General features: G+C 42.4%; 1 protein-coding gene across 2 annotated transcripts in view; it reads right to left on the bottom strand.

The window, feature by feature from the left end:
- Nucleotides 1-17,372, bottom strand: part of sema6cb (semaphorin 6Cb) — a 125,187-nt gene that overhangs the window by 54,118 nt on the left and 53,697 nt on the right. For both annotated transcript variants that reach the window (XM_084053092.1, XM_084053093.1), the window contains exon 3: nucleotides 16,839-17,070. The gene's annotated coding sequence lies outside the window, so the exon portion shown is untranslated. The remainder of the gene's footprint in view (nucleotides 1-16,838; nucleotides 17,071-17,372) is intronic.

Raw genomic sequence — 17,372 nt, 5'->3', positions numbered from 1 at the left:
GCTTCTGCAACAATTTTCTCTTTTGCCCAGCAGCAATTTCAACTCTCCACTCCACCCTCTCAGACATGGGGAAGTTTCTCTAATTAGATTTCCAATGGCTAACTACGCAGATGTCGTCCAGGCAAATTGGAATTGGGATCAAGGAGCATTCGGCAATAATTGGGAGAACAGCCCCTGCAGGGCTACACAGGCAGTTTCCATGGGGAACCTTTCAGACGAATGTTACATGTGGTGCAAACGAGTTCATGCTATTGTAGTTAAAGCCTAGCAGCAATTAAGAATGTCTTTGAAAGAACCTACACGAAAACCACCATTGTTCATTGAGGGCAGCAGGTTTCAGGCTTTTCTGTGTGACTTTTGGTAACTTAGTCTAGAACGCTTTGAAGTAAAACCTTACTTGGCACAATTGTATTGTTCAGCATGTTCTTGATGTAAAGCTTTGCTTTGATACTGGCTTTTGCTTATTTGCATAACAAGAAAAAATACTGAAAAAGATTTGGGTGTTATGTTGTACATACTGAATCCGTCAAAGGTAAAAGGTTCAACTGAGCAAAATAAAAGGGAGACATTACTATGGGTAATCAGGCAGCCAATATTGTTCCACAGATGACTGTCGATTTTGGCCAGCAAAGTGCCATTTATTAAGTGAGAAATGTGTTTTAGATGAGATTGAACGGTTGCTGAACACAAAAATGGCAGAGACACACAAAAAAGGTTATCAGGGGAACTTTCAGCGGTTCTGCAGTGCAGTGGCATAAACAGAGTAGTTCCAAGGGGACCCCAGTGGCAGTGACAACACTTTAAAAAGTCCATTAGCATCCGGGGTCGAAAGAGGAGCGATGGCTCACTTCTTGCCTTTTTACCAGGAATAGAAAATCAATGGTCCCAGCAGCCCCTAAGTTCTGAGATTAGTGTGTCAAATGGCTAGTGTCAGTTATAATGCTCTCATTCGTATAGCATCTATGCTGTGCCATGACAGTGAAAGAGGACGATGGTATCCTGTATGAGAAGTGTCTGTCAGGGGAGGTCAGGACCCTCCCTGCCGCCACTGCCACTCAGTGTGCTCCCAGCGGGACACTGCTTTAACCTCAGAGCAAACAGACTTCAGACAAAGTGATGGGCCATCTTGTGGCGGCGGCCATCTATTGTCACCCACATCAGAATACGCTGCTCATTGTCAAAGGAAGACTCCCAACAGATTAAGTCCTGTTTATTTCACCAGTCTCACCTGCTCATCTTCACTGGATTGATGTCAGGGTAAAGCTCATCTGACAGGCAGAGAGTAAACAAAACTTCAGCAAAGTGCTTCAGTTCAGTGTTGAGTGCAAACTCAGAAGTAGGATGTACGTAAGTGTTTACATTCAAAATTGATACCTGATAATCGAGGATCACTGATATTTGCCCCCAAAGGCTAGCATCTACAGTTTTGTGTGCTATACGGCTCAGAAAAGTAAAGCCTTGTACTCAAGGCTTCATGCCACAGTGGGCGAGTTGGCCAGATTTCACATCTATGAAGATATAGACATAGACACTGAGACTGTTCTCCCATCGATCTGGAAAGCCGCTGAGAGCATCATCCATCGCTTTCACGTCTACTTGGGATGTGAAATGGGAAGAAGAAAAAATCCAGAGGGCTGTCTGTGGAAGAGAATCAGCCACACACTAATGGTTTTCTCTTCATTTGTCTGTCTGATGTTAATAATTTAGTTTCATCTTCAGAGAAGCCTATAATTCACTGACCATTTCGTGGCCCCTGTCACTCAATCAGCATATGTCTTCAATCTTACCGGTTCTTCGCCCCGGGTCACCTAATCATATGGAATGGTTTGAAATATGCAAGAGGGCATTTGGGCGCCCCACCGCCTTTCCTCTGCCCCTTTTCTCCTCATACATAAAAGTGAATGTTAACTACACCCCGTCTTCTCCCAATCTCCCTATCATCAATAATTCAAAGTGTTATTGAGAAACACTACCTGAACCCCGTATTGACAGAAATTCAAGCACTGTTCAAGGACGTCATAATTGGATACCCCCCGAGGCTACTGCTGTGAAATACAGGGCGAGGAGGGAAAGACTTGCGAGTGTTGTTGTTATATCGTGTGTGTGAGTGTGTATTACGCGAGTGTGTGTTTCTATTTTTACATCTCTATTCCTGGGACTTCAACTCTAGCAGAACTCCAGAACCAAAAGCAGAAGTCATCCAATGTGCAAACTCTACTGACTTGAGAACATTCCTCTGGGTACAGTATGTTTATGGGTGGGCGGGAGTGTGCTTGGATATCCTAACCTTGGAGAAATAGGCTGTAAAAAGAATATCAAGCAGATTTATTCAAGAGCATTAGAAGGGTTAAAATGTTATATATATATTTTTTTCATTCAAAGGGTTAAAATGTTATATATTTTTTCAACAAAGAACTTGCTACACTTGCCATGACCCTACCTTAAAACCTTTAAAATAATATTAATATTAATAACAAAATAAAATAAAATAAAATACAAATAATAAGCTTGTGACCACCTTGCTGGGGAAATACGTACGCATGTATAGTATAAAATGCGCATTGAAACCAGGAGTATACCATATCAAGGTATTTCCCTGATATGGTCATGCTGAAGCTTAACCTCAAAATAGCATATCAGTGTTCTCACTGTAGTCTGAGCTATCGTGAACACCACAAAGTTAGCTGCAGTTACACTAAGTGTCTGTATGCAGAGGCTGGAATACAATACCCAACTCTGATAGCGTACACTGTCCTCTGCTCTGACAGCAAAACAATGGAGATAGAAGATGTGAAGGCGAACGAAGCAAGAGAGAATTTCTCCTGTCCCACACACTTTGTACTGCAGACTACGGTACTGCCAGAGGCTGTCATCATTCTCACAGAACCACTGAATCCCGACAAGGATGTGAGGAGTGGTGAAGATTATATTCCCCACATTCTTGTTGGAATACATTTTACAAGTCTGAAGCATACGTTTCTAAATTCCAAGGGACCGACTTGGCCCAGAAACTAGCTAAATTCAGTTGTGTGAAAAATACCATATTTGTGGTCAGAGTTAAGTGGAGAAGGAAGGGAGAAGAGAAAGAGCAGGCAGCATTGTCAGTGGCTATCATGTAAAAGATGATCTCCAGAGGGTCATTAATATCACCAGAAGGGGCTACATGACTCTCAGACCTACTCAACCCTCTGTAAGGTATAGTGCATTAAGGGAGTGATGGAGGTAATTGCAACAGCTATGCCAGTAGTAGTCCTCTGGAGGGTAAGACAAGCTCATGGGAGGAGAAGGGCATAACGCTAAGTGATTTGTCTGCCTTCCATTTATGAGATTAGGGGTGTGTTTGTGTGTGTGTACAAAAGATGCCCACTAGGGCTTGTGCACGTACTGTAGGCCTACTTGCTTGCTGCTGATCTACCTAATCACATAACTCTGATTAGGCACTCAAGATGGGTTTCTGGGGAATTTGCTTGGTAAGCTGCCAATGCCCAAGGCAGCAGCCACCCAAAATAAACCCTGGGCACAGCTAGGAAAACCCTGTCCATCAGGAGCATGGTGCCTGGCTGCCTGAAAGTGACACATTAATTAAAGTTCTACGGTTCACCTTTGAACAGACATACAGTTATGAAGTACCGACAGAGCGGCACAATAAAGGAGTGAGGCCTTTCTATTAACAGAGGCGCTATGATCTCCATTGCCTTTCCAGTAAAGCGAGAATCGAATCCAGTGGCGTGCATTAACTTGATGCACTCTTTGCTTTGTATCCTTTTTATGCATCCATTTTGAAGTGGAGACTCCGTCAATGATATGCAGTACAGTACCGGAGTACCAGAACTTTGACTTCCTCTTCATGAGAAGCCGACAGTGAGTGGCAGGTATCTAAATTTTACAGTTGTTCAACTGCAGGGAGCTTAGAAGTCTTAAGACATCAAACACTCTCCATGATCCCCGCTACTTCGGGCCCACTGACAATCCTTTATTCATTGATTTAATGGACAGGCACTCCCGTTAGTTGGGTCGTCTTCTCAACAAAAGAGGAGCCTGCAATTCAAACTGTGCCAACAGAGTGCTCAAACGCGAGAGATGAAACACAGGGAGACGGAGTAGCTGAAAACTGATCAAAGGAAGATAAATAGCAGTGAAGATCATTCCACTTGCCTTTTATCCTACGTAAGCAGAGGCAATCAAATACCTGTCACCTAGCAGATCCATCCATGTCACGTTACCCCAACGAGTTTGTACAGAAGGAACACAAAGTCACTGGGGAAACGTGTGCGACAAAAGTACATTTGGTGCATCCTCAGTAAGACACACACCAAAACCGCAAACTTTGCTTTTATAAATGAATGATTTTTGCAATCTGAGCAGTTGATGCTGATTAAGGGAAATATAAATCAGGGCAAACAGTGAGGCATCTCTCGGGGAGAGCGCCTGGCAGAGATAATGGCATGATCATGCCTATGTGGTTCACTGTTCCTTGGGAGATTAAACGCTTCATCATTGTCTTTCAGGACAAACAGTCACTGCTCGCATAGCATTCATCCAATTATGAAGCCGTCCGTGTTCAAACCCGCCACCCATGTGTTAGTGCCATCAGCACACAGTCACACACCACAGATCTCAGGGGAAGAGATGAAAGAGAGAGCAGTGTTATCAGGACGTTCTTCCCTGCAGTAGCCCACAGCAGCGTCTGACCTCGCCGTCATTAGCGCCGTCTCACACTGATGACATCATTGAGACGCATGTCCAAAGGCCCAAAGGCTTGCAGGCTCCATTTATTTCATATTATAACTATCTCTCTCTCAGCCAAGAAATGTCAGTGGCCACGGGCAGGTCATAGAATAGGAGGCATTATGTTGTTGTTCCTATAGGCTTAAGGCTATATCATGTCAGTCTGAAGTAGTATCAAATGCTTGCTGTCTTGATGTAACTGGCCTTGGGACACGGAACAGAGGCTGGGGGCTAGCCAGTCACCCTTAACTGAGAAAGGGGAGGAGGAACGGCGACGTCTCACAGCCCACTGGTCTGGAATCAGCCAGACAATCAATTCCACCACTCAGTTTCAGGCCAGCAGGTCCAACAACAACTACACTGATGATCAGAGCCAACACCAGATTATCATCACTGTTGTACTGCTGTGACGAGGCGCACTAGTGTTGTTTATACTGTAACAACAACACATTTTGGGACCTATATTCTATACGCGTGATTCATTTATGTGTGCAATACCTCAATATTGCACCAAGGGGTGGGGGGGTGGTGGTGGGTCACACCAACTAACCCAACAGCTCCAACTCAAATTCTGTCTCTCTTAGAGCTCATCACAGCATTGATTAAAGTCCATTTATCCTTCAGACATGCAAGACCTTTCTCATCTCAGCAGAAGCAATGCATAGCAATGTCTAAGTGCTGGGTGTGCTTTGTGTGTGTCTAATGTGTCCGAGCTGTTAATGCATGGCCCAGATCCTGGTGTAGATACTATAGATCCTGAAGCACTTAGAGGAGGATAAGCTGTTATCACAGGCTAAATTCCCAACTGTCATTAGGGGCACCAAGGCCTGCTTAGAAGGCCATCTAATTGGGGCTCAGGTCATCTTCTCCTTCCACACTAAGACCACAGATGATTAAAAGCATCGCATGAAGGATGTCACACTGTTAAAGCAGCAAATTATAAAAGTTCCAGAGGAAGACACACATTTGCTATTGCTTATATGATCATGGGTGGATTGACTCCTTTTTCAAACAAGTGGGTTCCAGTAGCACTGTTCAGAGGTGTACAAGGCACCAACAGGTGCCCACCATGAACCACCTCTGGAATTACAGTATGAATGTACCTGTAGGGCTTGGATCAAATCCCTCATGACATGAACCCTATTAACCGTTACCTGTTCTTTAATTCCAAATGTTTCAGGAAAGGGGGAAAAATTCTAACAACAGATTGTGGATTTCTTTTATCGCCAAGACCCAGCTGATGGGTCTAATGTTTAAAGGTGTTTGTAAGGTGTAGAGTTCATATTCATCACAATTGTATATTGTTTTGCCTTGAGACTCTTTCTCGAGGTGTGCGTTATGGTCGAGAGCTATTGTAGAAAGCTCATACATCTTCCCACATGTAGAAAACAAACCTTTTCATGGGCAGGTCAAAGTGCACACATGTATCATTTTCTGTCAATTCCCTGACTCTTCCAGTGTTAATGCGCTCAGCTTTTTGAAGTTGAAGTTTGAAGTTTCTGAGACAGTGGTACATTACTGCAGATGCAAAGAGAATAATGTAGAAGAAGCCAGACCAATCCACATGAGGGGAGCCAGAATAAAAGATGGATGCCAAGAAAGAAGAAGCAGCTTTGTTGCCTCCAGACTCATCACCACTGGCTTAGATTCTCTTGTTCTCCTCCACCTACTCCTCTGTTTCATTTGAGCAAGTGGCCATACTAATGAACAACAAAAGGACAAACAGGCCCATCTGTTGACAGGGCTAGATGGGGGTGCGAGTGCACTGTTGAGTCCAAGTGGAGGTGCCATTAAGTGTGAGTGTGTGATAAATGCACTCTGCTTGTCTGTTTTGAGATTCTCATTAGTCTGTGTTCAGAAAGAGACCTGGAGCCATTACTCTTTTGGCTGCCATGACATGAAGCTGAGTGTGTATCTGTGCATTAGAACTAGAGGGACAATTGTGTGTGTGTGTGTGTGTGTGTGTGTGTGTGTGTGTGTGTGTGTGTGTGTGTGTGTGTGTGTGTGTGTGTGTGTGTGTGTGTGTGTGTGTGTGTGTGTGTGTGTGTGTGTGTGTGTGTGTGTGTGTGTGTTAGAGAGAGTGAGTGACAGTGTGCAGCAACATGTCATGTAACGTAAGGACTGTGTGTGAGGATATCTCCTACCATGACGGTATGAGAGAGAGAGAGAGAGAGAGAGAGAGAGAGAGAGAGAGAGAGCGAGTGAGCGAGCGAGCGACACACAGAGAGAGAGAGAGAGAGAGAGAGACAGAGACAGAGAGAAAGTCCGAGAGAGAATGTTTATGTGGGATGTACGTAGTAATGTGAAGACTGTGTGTGTGGGAAGGTCTTGGTATGTCTGTCGTTACATATTGATACCACGGCACACAAAATGTCTGACAGACAAAGAGGGTGTGTGTGTGTCCGGTTATTTCTGCATCTGTTTGCTTTGTGTCAGCATGCCATGTCAAATTCAAAAATGCTCCCTTCAAGTAGTAGAGCCAGAGAGATAGAGATAAAGAGAGAAAGAAAGAGAGAGAGACTGCCAGAACGAGATTGAGAGCCAGAGCCTGAGCGAGAGAGAAAGAGAGAGAGAGAGAGAGAGAGAGAAAGAGGGAGAGAGACGGAGAGACAATGAAATAGACAGCCAGAACGGAGAGAGAGAGCCAGAGGATAGAGAGACTGTCGGCCAACCAGCCGTGTCAGTAGCTATAACAGTCGTCTGGATGTCTAGCCCAATCAATACTCTGAGGCAAGTGTCTGCCGAGGTCTTCTCCTGTTACTGTAGCCCTCTCCACCTAGCCGCCTCCTCAAGATAGTCTTGTGTTAAACACTAAAATACTTAATACAAATAAATACACAAATACAGGGGGGGGGGGGCTGAACATAAACATTTTTTTCTCTCCCTTTTATCATTTAAGTAATTTTGTTATCAAACAATAACTGATCATTTTTGTATAGTTTAGATAGTATTACTTTATTTAATTTTCCAGCTAGGTATGTTCCCCGTCTGATGGCTTGCATCAATTATAAACTTTGGGAATGATTATTTGGTTGTGGAAATGACATGACAGAAATGACATGATGGAAATGATGTGATGGAAATAATGTTTTTGAAATTATGGCAGATTTCCATTGGGACTTTGCATTTCCCATTCCTACTAAAATTAGCAGTGTTTTTCAAGCATGCAAACACCTGTCTTATACCTACTGTAGCATATCAGGTATGCTAATTACATGAAATAAAGCTAATATCTTTCATTAAAACACAGCATGTTTGGAAATGACAAAGAATTAACATTCAACTCACAGTCTATAATTACTTTCACATATTCATTTTGCATCACTGTACTTATTGCAGTCCTGTTCAGTGGCTATCCTTTTGAAAAGACAATAATCGTAAGCGCTAAAAAAAATGCCTTCACACTCCAAATAGAGAGTCTAACTGAGATATGAAATATAACTGTAAAGAATCCTAGATTGTGTTTCTCACTGCATTTCCGTGAACAGAGGAGAGTATTTAAAAAAATGCTTTGGGGAAAAGAATATTGTCGCTGTCGGGCAGAAACCTTGTATCTTCGGATTTCATCTTTTTACGTTTTTTTTTCATGAATGGATGACCCATTTTATACTTTAACGTATGACAGCGTCACGCACAAGTAGCGGATATAGCCAATCAACACGCTCACAACCTGTCTGCGTCACTACTGAAGTGAGGAAGCAGCAGTGACTCAGGAGGTAGAGCAGCTGTTGCCCGTTTGATCCCCGCTCCTCTTGCCATCATGTCAAAGTGTCCTTGAGCAACACAGCGAAACCCCTAACTGCTCCCAAAGAGCAGTGTGGAGTTTGGCATCGCTGCCTCCAGTATAAATGTGTGTAAAGGTAATGCATATATCTGATAGCTCTTTGGGAAAAAGGTGCTATATTATAAATGCAGACTTTACCCTTTTGAGTGGTAGCTTTCTGCAGATTAACCCATTCAAACCAGGAAAGCATCCGTTTCATTTTTAGATGTTTTTGGGCTATTAAAAAATAGATAGATAGAATATATATATATATATATATATATATATTTTTTTTTTTTTTTTTTTTTTTTTAATCTTTGCTTCTGGGGATTCTACAAATGTCTTCTAAATCCAAACATTTTTTTGTTGTTGAAAAAACGTATGTTGCTACAGTATATATCAATGGTTCTCAAACTTTTTGTATTTGGCCGCGGACCCCCATATGAAAATATTTTGTTCCAGGGACCCCTAGAAGCAAAGATTTGAGTTAAAGATGTTCGCTTGAAATATATATTCAAAGATTTGCAAAATAAATAGATTTGCAAAAAAGAAATCAGATCTGCTATGTTTGAATAGCCAAAAGTATTAAATAATGGTGAAAGTGGTTACACAAATGCTTTCCCGGTTTGAATGGATTAATGAAAAGTACTGGCCCAGGACTACTTATTTTATATTAGGAGGAATAATTCCTGTTTATCATTCGTATGCCTATAAACACGTACTCTGTTAAATGTATACTGTTCATGACTCTGGTTTCTTTTTGTGCATTTTCTTTTTGGAACTTCACTGTCCATTGAAACCCATCAAAACAAATCCTTTTTTAAAGGAATTGTTGCAAGAACCAATACACCATCACTAGAAATAGGAGGTTGAGTTGTCAAAACATTCCATTTGAGAGCAACCCCTGGGCATCAGGACACATAAAACCCCAAACCAGCAACTGATGTCTCTTAAAGTGGAGTTGCAGTTTTTAACATGGTTCTCTAGTATAACTGATAACCCTGGGAGACTTTAAGTGCCAGCTAATAAAGACTTGGATCCAACAAGCTACTGGTGTAGTTCAAACCTAAATACTGATCATTTCAACTTGTGCCAATTTGTCACCTTGTAATTTGATTGGTGAAACTATGTCCATCTAAGGTTTATGCAAAAAAAATCTGAGATATAGTTTCATTTTTTGATCTATAGTAACCAACTACACACCAAATAAAAAGACTGGCAGCAGTGGCTATATTATACTGTATCGTAGAATTTGTAAACAATTAAAATGAGCTACAATCAGCAATCATGCATTCTTGCACAGAGACAGAGACTTTAATCTCAACAGTTTAATTTCCTTGATTCCTGGGATTGGCACTGCATATGTCTGCTCATTCTGGATGTAAGCTCTTTGCCGCCCCCAATGTGACACACAGTTTTTAATCACTGCTCTCAATGACAGAGCACATTCTGTCCTTTAAGACCAGAGATTTGAGGCTTGCTTGAGCCGATACAGCTCTTTTCTCTGTGAGCCTTTTAGTTGCAGCCAGGCCTGGGGTCCTTAAAATGTATTGCTGTTTTTTTTTAAGAAAATGGGTGAAAAAAAGAAAAACAGAAACGTTCACTTTATGGTTTTCTAAATCTATTTGAGCTGACTGGCTCCTACAATACTGAAAATACAGACAATAATACAAGACAAGACAGTATTGTCCATATTGACAGTAACTTCATTACATACAGTAGATACGACACAAGTATACCCGACGAAGGCCACAGAGGCCGAAACTTTGTTATTCTTTGACCGCTCTATTATTACATTATTTTGGGAGCATTACAACGGTGTGCGGATCTTCTCTTTTTGTTCATAGATATGACACAACCTACGCTGGATCAAAAATTGGCTTTTGTCATTTCTCAAGGACGCTAAAGCCAAGGTGGATATGTACAGTGAATGCACAAGGCAAGCTCCAGGATAGCACGATCGACTAACTATGTCATCATAAAAACACCAACACACACACACACACACACACACACACACACACACACACACACACACACACACACACACACACACACACACACACACACACACACACACACACACACACACACACACACACACACACACACACACACACACACACACGGCAATTGTAAACAAAAACATTATATTAAAAATCAAAAGGCTGATAGGTAGTTTGGATGCTGGCCCACTGTCCAAATGGATCAATTTTATATTTGCTCACGAGTTATGTGAATTGACAACTTTAAAGGGCAAATATGAACTATGAAGTAATTGAATTAATTCGGTTTTGCCCTCAAAGTAAGCATTATTCATTAGCAAAGAAAATTATCATAAATTAGACTATTTTTTACTCGAGACAAGCTCAAAAGTAGATACGAGCAGATGAAATATTCTGTGACCTTCATCTGTTGTTTAGGACAAAAATAAATTCAACCGTTGACCCTTTCCCCAATTTGCATTGCAATTATAAGCAGCCTTAGGACAGTCTTAGTCTTATTCACTTTCACCTAAGCTTTAGTTTCTAAGTGATCTACTCCTCATTATCTGAAATAGCTACAGTTTAAACCCTGTGTGCTCATACAGATTCACCCCAGGGTGGTGTAAAGCACAATCACAACACACGTCCCTCCCTGAGGTCTTTGTCTTGGCAGTTGAATGAGCAGCGTGCAAGGGGAGAAAAGCAGAGTAGAGGTGAGGCTGGCTGTAAATAACCAGTCATTCTTGGTAGGGCTGGGCAATATGACTTAAAATCTTATCACGATTATTTCAAACCTTTGCCTCGATTCCGATAAATGAAAGATCTTTTAATAGTGAAAATAGCTGAGCTCACAACGGATGCATTGTGAGCTTGTAGATCAGCTATTTTCCACTATTTTTGTACAACAAAGTATAATGCAGGGTTCAGTGATTAATAGATGTTGATTTGTTGATGTACTAGGATATTTTTTTTTAAACTAAATGTTTCTATTATTTTGTTATAAAACGGTTATTGGTTCTTCTAAATATCAGTTTAGATATATTTTTGGTTAATTGCCGAGCCCTTATTCCTGGTGACATACACTTCTACAGTATATCGCCATGTACAAGTTGATATGCAGTTTTAGAGGCGCATTTCTTTTCAATTCAGCAACACATGTATTTAAATGTGCACAACAGTTTGCACTTGTATGTTCTGAGAGTGTGGTCTATGAATGTGGCGAATGAAAAACACAGTTGCTAGTTAAGGGGGAGTGAGGCCTGCAAATGGTTTGTGCTGACAGAGGATGAGCCGTTATCACAAGGGGAGTTCTGTTTTTCTCCTCACAGCTTGCCAACTCTCTCTGTGTGTGTGTGTGTGTGTGTGTGCGTGTGCGTGTGCGTGTGCGTGTGTGTGTGTGTGCGTTTTGTGAGTATTTGTGTTCATGAAACAGCCTTGAACCAGTCCAATATTTTGAGTGTCTAATAGTGTGTGGACACATTATAAAAGATTCCCTGCTGTGAGGTTTGTACTTTATTTCTGTGCTGGACGTTTAAACAGCCCCGAACACTTTAGCTTTCCCATGTGAGGTGCAAAAAGTTCCTGTGAACTGAAGAACAAACATTAAGCTGAGAGGTAAGTTTGAGAGGAAAAGTCAATACTGCTTATCTAAGTTACAAAGCTCGTCTTGCCACTGCTGAATAAGAATGAAAACTAAGATCAATATTACAAGATCATTGACTTGATATTCTTGAGAGGAAAAGCTGAGAGGGTTCAACCCATCCAGCAACTGTGCTCTTGACTTTTCTCATCTCCCAGTAACCCCACTGGTCTCTAGTGGTCCGGGCTGTTCCGGGACCTTCGGCATCCTCCCACTCAGATGAGTCCACTGATACTGGGTTACTGATGGGGAGTTCCAGGGGGATGCATCACATCTGCTGATCGATATCCGGAGCTTAGTGCCTGTGTGTTGACTGAATATTAAGGCAGTGTGGGAAAGCGATCCCATCACGTTGCAGGTAAGTTGAGCTAAAGCTGGCAATTATCCCATCCTCCCGCCCACAATGTTCACACCGATTTTAAAGGAAAGAAAATCTCATCAATTAACACTGAAAAATGATTCAAAGCCCACTTGTTGGTAATGTGAGGACATGCTAATGCGTTAACCAAACACTTCACCCATGCATGATCGTGAATATGTTCCCATCAATAGGATAAGGTCTTATCAGCAGCAACACAACTGGTAGGCAAACTACTATCTCACCAGGCATCACATCTGAGTGAAAAGCACCCTGGGGAATTTCAGCCAAGCAGTTCAGAGCACCAGGGGTAAACATGGCAAACATAGCAGGCTGTGCAAATAGAAAGTCTTGGTTCCTGACATGTACAGTAGTGTACTGCGTGGCACGGAACGTACGGATACAGCGTGTTACCCTCCCACAAAGCAAGTAGAGCATGTGTGGCTGCTCCGCCGTGGTGAGTTCAATTCATGTCACCGTGGCAAACGGTGTGACAACCAGCCTCCCTCCCCAGCACCATCTGCCTCCTCTGTGCCAATTTGTCACAGCACATTCAAGTGTAGCCATGGTCTCATTTAACAATGAGGAAGAGGATACCGCCGGGAAAAAGGTGGTTAGGGACGAGTTAAGGAATGGGAAAGTGAGGACACTGAAAAAAAATCTCTTCATCTCTGGCAATGAAGAGGGAATGAAATTTAAAAAATGATTTAAATCATTTCGCGATCCACATCAGAATGGCCTGGCTCCAATATGGATTGTGGCCGGCCTGTGACGTCAGGCATCTATGACGTCAGGCATCTATGACGTCAGTCGTCTATGACAGATCCATGAGGTTGGATATGACTGCAAATTAGAGCAAAGTTTCAGCCCGATCCGAGCCTCCGAACGTGTTTTCGAGTGAATTGGTACTTGGTCCACATGGCCATTGACGCGTTAGACGCGTTTCAGTTTTAGTTTTTCCACACAGAACCAGAGATAACGCGATCCGAAGATTTACTGCTCCATTCACTTCCTGGTTAACTTATTACTTACAAATTCTGTATCTCAGCTCCTGTGTACTTTTTACTATGTATTTTTGGTCGACACATGCTATTTTCAAAGGAGGACAACAAAAGTCAACGAGGTCGCGATGACCTCGTTGACATTTGTAAAACAACACAGTGAAACCCTCAGTGATTAGCAGCCATCAGGGGATCGATCATACTGGAGATAAATATTCCGTGAGTACTTGAAAAGGTTATAAAAATGTTTTTAGTGATTAGGAGGGTGCATAAATCTCGCTGCTTAGCGACAGCTAGAGGGCGCTCTTCGCAAACCTATGAATGATCCCTTGACTGCGAGAGAATGATAGAAGCGGAGATGACGTCACCCCCCCCCCCCCCAAAAAAAAAAACTATGTTGACTCCAATGTTATGAGATTTCGAAAAACATATCTACCCTCCCTCTCCCCCCAGACAGCTTTTGTTTACATCCGTGTCCAAATCGTGGCTTCCGTGGGTCAAAGTGGATTGTCAAAATAAGGTAAAAACGCTGCCAGTTTTGGATGGATTAATTAATTAATACCTGGCATAGAATGTGTTAAATTAAAGTTAATAATACAAAAAGTATCAAACAAACATACAATATAAATAAGTATATTAATAGAGGTATATTTTAGCCTACTGACAGTGTCTACGAAATTTGGTGTTGATCGGACCAGCGGTTTGCGAGATTAGCTCCGGACAAACACACAGACACACAGATAAGACTGCTAGCCTCCTGCAGAGCCATGCCGTAAAGACCGCAGCATGCTCAGTGTGATACTGATTTAAAATAACATTTCCTTTCAGTGATGGCTGGAGAAAAGACAAGACACTTGATGTGTGTGATTATGTACAATATATGGGCATTAAGTTATATTATATTTGTATTGCATTTCACTTTATTGATCCCTGGGGGAATTCAATACTGAAAGTGAAAATAACAAAACAGGGTCTAACAGTGTGGCTTCATATAGCCAGTCTATGACAGTCATCTTTGTTGCATCTATGATACAGTATATGACTCCAGATTTGGGCAAGGTTTCAGCCCAATTCCACTGCCATTTACTTCCATCATAAAATTAAAGTGAAATATTTTTTTAAATATAAAACAAAGAAATTAATGAAGAGATACTGACAGCATGCACAAGACATTTTGTGTCACACACACACACACACACACACACACACACACACACACACTTAAGACCTCTACACACTGTCCAATATTTGAAATGGTCGGCGAGTGAACAGATAGTTAAGCATTTCACATTGCACGAGTTTCTCTCTTGAAATCGGGCTAAATATATCGTTGTGATTCTCGCACGATTGATTGGTCGGGGACAGGGGTTCACTGATTACAAGATATTTCAATACATACATTTGTTTTTATTCCAAACGTCTCACGAAAACGCGAAAGGCTGTTGTATTAGACTCAACAGTGAATCATGCTGATAATAAAATAGTTTTGCCACCAGCTACCTCGCTGGCTGGTACTGAGCTCTGTTTGGCTGTAGCACGGCTCTCATCGGGTCCGACAAACCCAAATATCCAACATGCTAGAAAAGTAAAAATTATCGGGATGTTTCTTCTCGGAGTACCTTACACACTGCGCGAGGAACGCCCGATCTGGACTGAGATCGGTGGTTTTGTCGGCGATCGCCGAGAGCCAAATCGGGTCAAATATCGTACAGTGTGCAGAGGTCTTTAGTCAGACCCTCTTCTAGACAACTCTGCTTCCTACAGAGCCTAAACGTAAAAATAGATGTCTGAAGTTGCTATTGTTGGCTGTTATTATTATTATTAAATGTCTAAACCAAATGCAAAGCAATGCAAATGCACTGCTCAGTGTATTTCTTTGCCAACAAGGGCATAGGGTACAATTCCCCCCCCCCCCCAAAAGCTATTTTTCTATTGTTCAAGGAATAGTCTTGTATACAACAAAGTTTTTCAGTAAGGCATTCAAGTTATGAATAGAATCTCACACATTTAAACTGGTGCCTCACTCTTGGTGGGAGGGAGACAGGGCCTATATTGTCAAGAGAGCGGCTGAGAAGATACCAAAGCAATGCCAGAGAAAGTCTCGCTCTCTCTCGTGCTCACTCACTCAGAGTTTTGGCAATTAAGTTCCTCTATATAGTTCAGTCTAATATTGTTTCACACCTACTGTACTGAATGCGTCCACTTTTGACGACTACAGTTTCATACACACCCTCACTTCCTCCCCTTGATACATTTTTGTGTCACCAATGACAGGCAGAAAATGGCTGCCCACATCAGTGCCCATGCAGCCACAGGCCCTCATTCCACCACTGGGCCAATTCCCACACATCACCCCTATATAACCTTTCCACACGCCCCTCACACCGAGCTCTCTGCTCATGAACAGCAATGCGATTGGTTGCCTTGCATTCACTTTGACTGCTGCACAATGGTCCCGTGTTGCATGTATACGGCCAGCCAAAAGAGGGATAACAGTACAATGACAGTGCTTTGAAAAGAGCATGAAAGGAAGGGTGTTCCAACGTGAACCCTTACACAGTCATATCACAGTCGAAAGAGAGCGCCTGTGGAGGGAAAAAACTATTTTAGCCTACAAAAAACAACCGTGTTGTTACATAAAGCATTCCATTAAGCAAGTGTTCCTTGGTCTGGCTGGGTTAGGTGTAGCTTTGGTTGAACGCTCTGAAGATCCTTTTCTTCACTGCAGAAATAGCACTCAATAATCATGACCAGTGGAGGCTTATACAAATCAGCCACGGTGTTAATACTGAAAGCCATTAGGAGACGATCAGCTCGCTTGCCACGTTCATCCATTACAGTGGCTAATTTGAGCTTTGCAGGGTTGGGAACTTGAAATTATAGTACACCAATATAATGTCATTCAGCGTTATCTTCTTTTTCTCTTTTTTAAATATTTCTTTTGGCATTTGTACTGAATGCTTTATTTCAGAAGCCAAGTGCAGATTCAGAGAGAGAGAGGAGAGATACGCAAAGGCAAGACAGGGGTTGGATCCAAACCCGGGTCCTCGCGCTCACAAGAAGCATGTGGTCTGTGTGCACCAACTGGCTATGCCGCCAAGCACCCATTCAGTGTCATCTTAATTCAAAGTCGGTAGGTGTAACGAGTGGTAATGGCCAGTCTATGACTGGATGGCTAGGTTTAAGAGAGAAGACAAAAGCAAGTCCAAACGCTAGTATTTACATATCGCTAACTCATCTTTGTCGTCATAAACTAATGTAATAAATCATATGACAGTGTGGAAGGACATTACAGTTGTGAAAGTTTTAGTACAGTTGCTGAAGGACGTACAACAGATATAAGACGTTCAAAAATAAAGCTTACCGTCTGTTTTTGGGCTGTGTTTTTATTCTCTCAATAGATGGATAGAGCTTCTGAGGATCCAACTAATCTTCAGTTCATCCCACTGATCTCCAGAGATGACCGCGGTGTCATGGAGGGGAGTGGCGTGACAGAGTAGTAGTTTTGAAGATGACCAAAAAGGGGTGGGCAGGGGTACGAACCCCCCTTTGAGGTTTCTTTCCTCCAAAAAGTTCTGCAATCCTCAGCAAACTTCCTGTGAGAACAAACAAAGAAAACATAAGCGTTCTACAGCAGTGCTGACCCAGTGTGTCAAACAACGGGAGGCGCACAGCTGCGCTGCAAACACATTGCCTAATAACCATCCCCCCGCCAACCCACGCGGCCATGGCAGCGTAGTCAAACGGGACCGTTGACCCGTGGAAGAGGAAGACATGGAGGGGGGGAGCAGCATGTCCTCTTAGTATAATCTCTTCAGTCACTCGGCTGTCATAACATCACAGCTAACACAAGCAGAGAAGCTGTAAATAGAGCCAGATGTTTAGCGGCTGGCCTGGG

The sequence above is a fragment of the Gymnoscopelus microlampas genome, assembly GCF_963454915.1.
Source record: "Gymnoscopelus microlampas genome assembly, chromosome: 3".
Classification (NCBI taxonomy): domain Eukaryota; kingdom Metazoa; phylum Chordata; class Actinopteri; order Myctophiformes; family Myctophidae; genus Gymnoscopelus; species Gymnoscopelus microlampas.
This window is presented reverse-complemented; position numbering and strand designations above follow the sequence as displayed.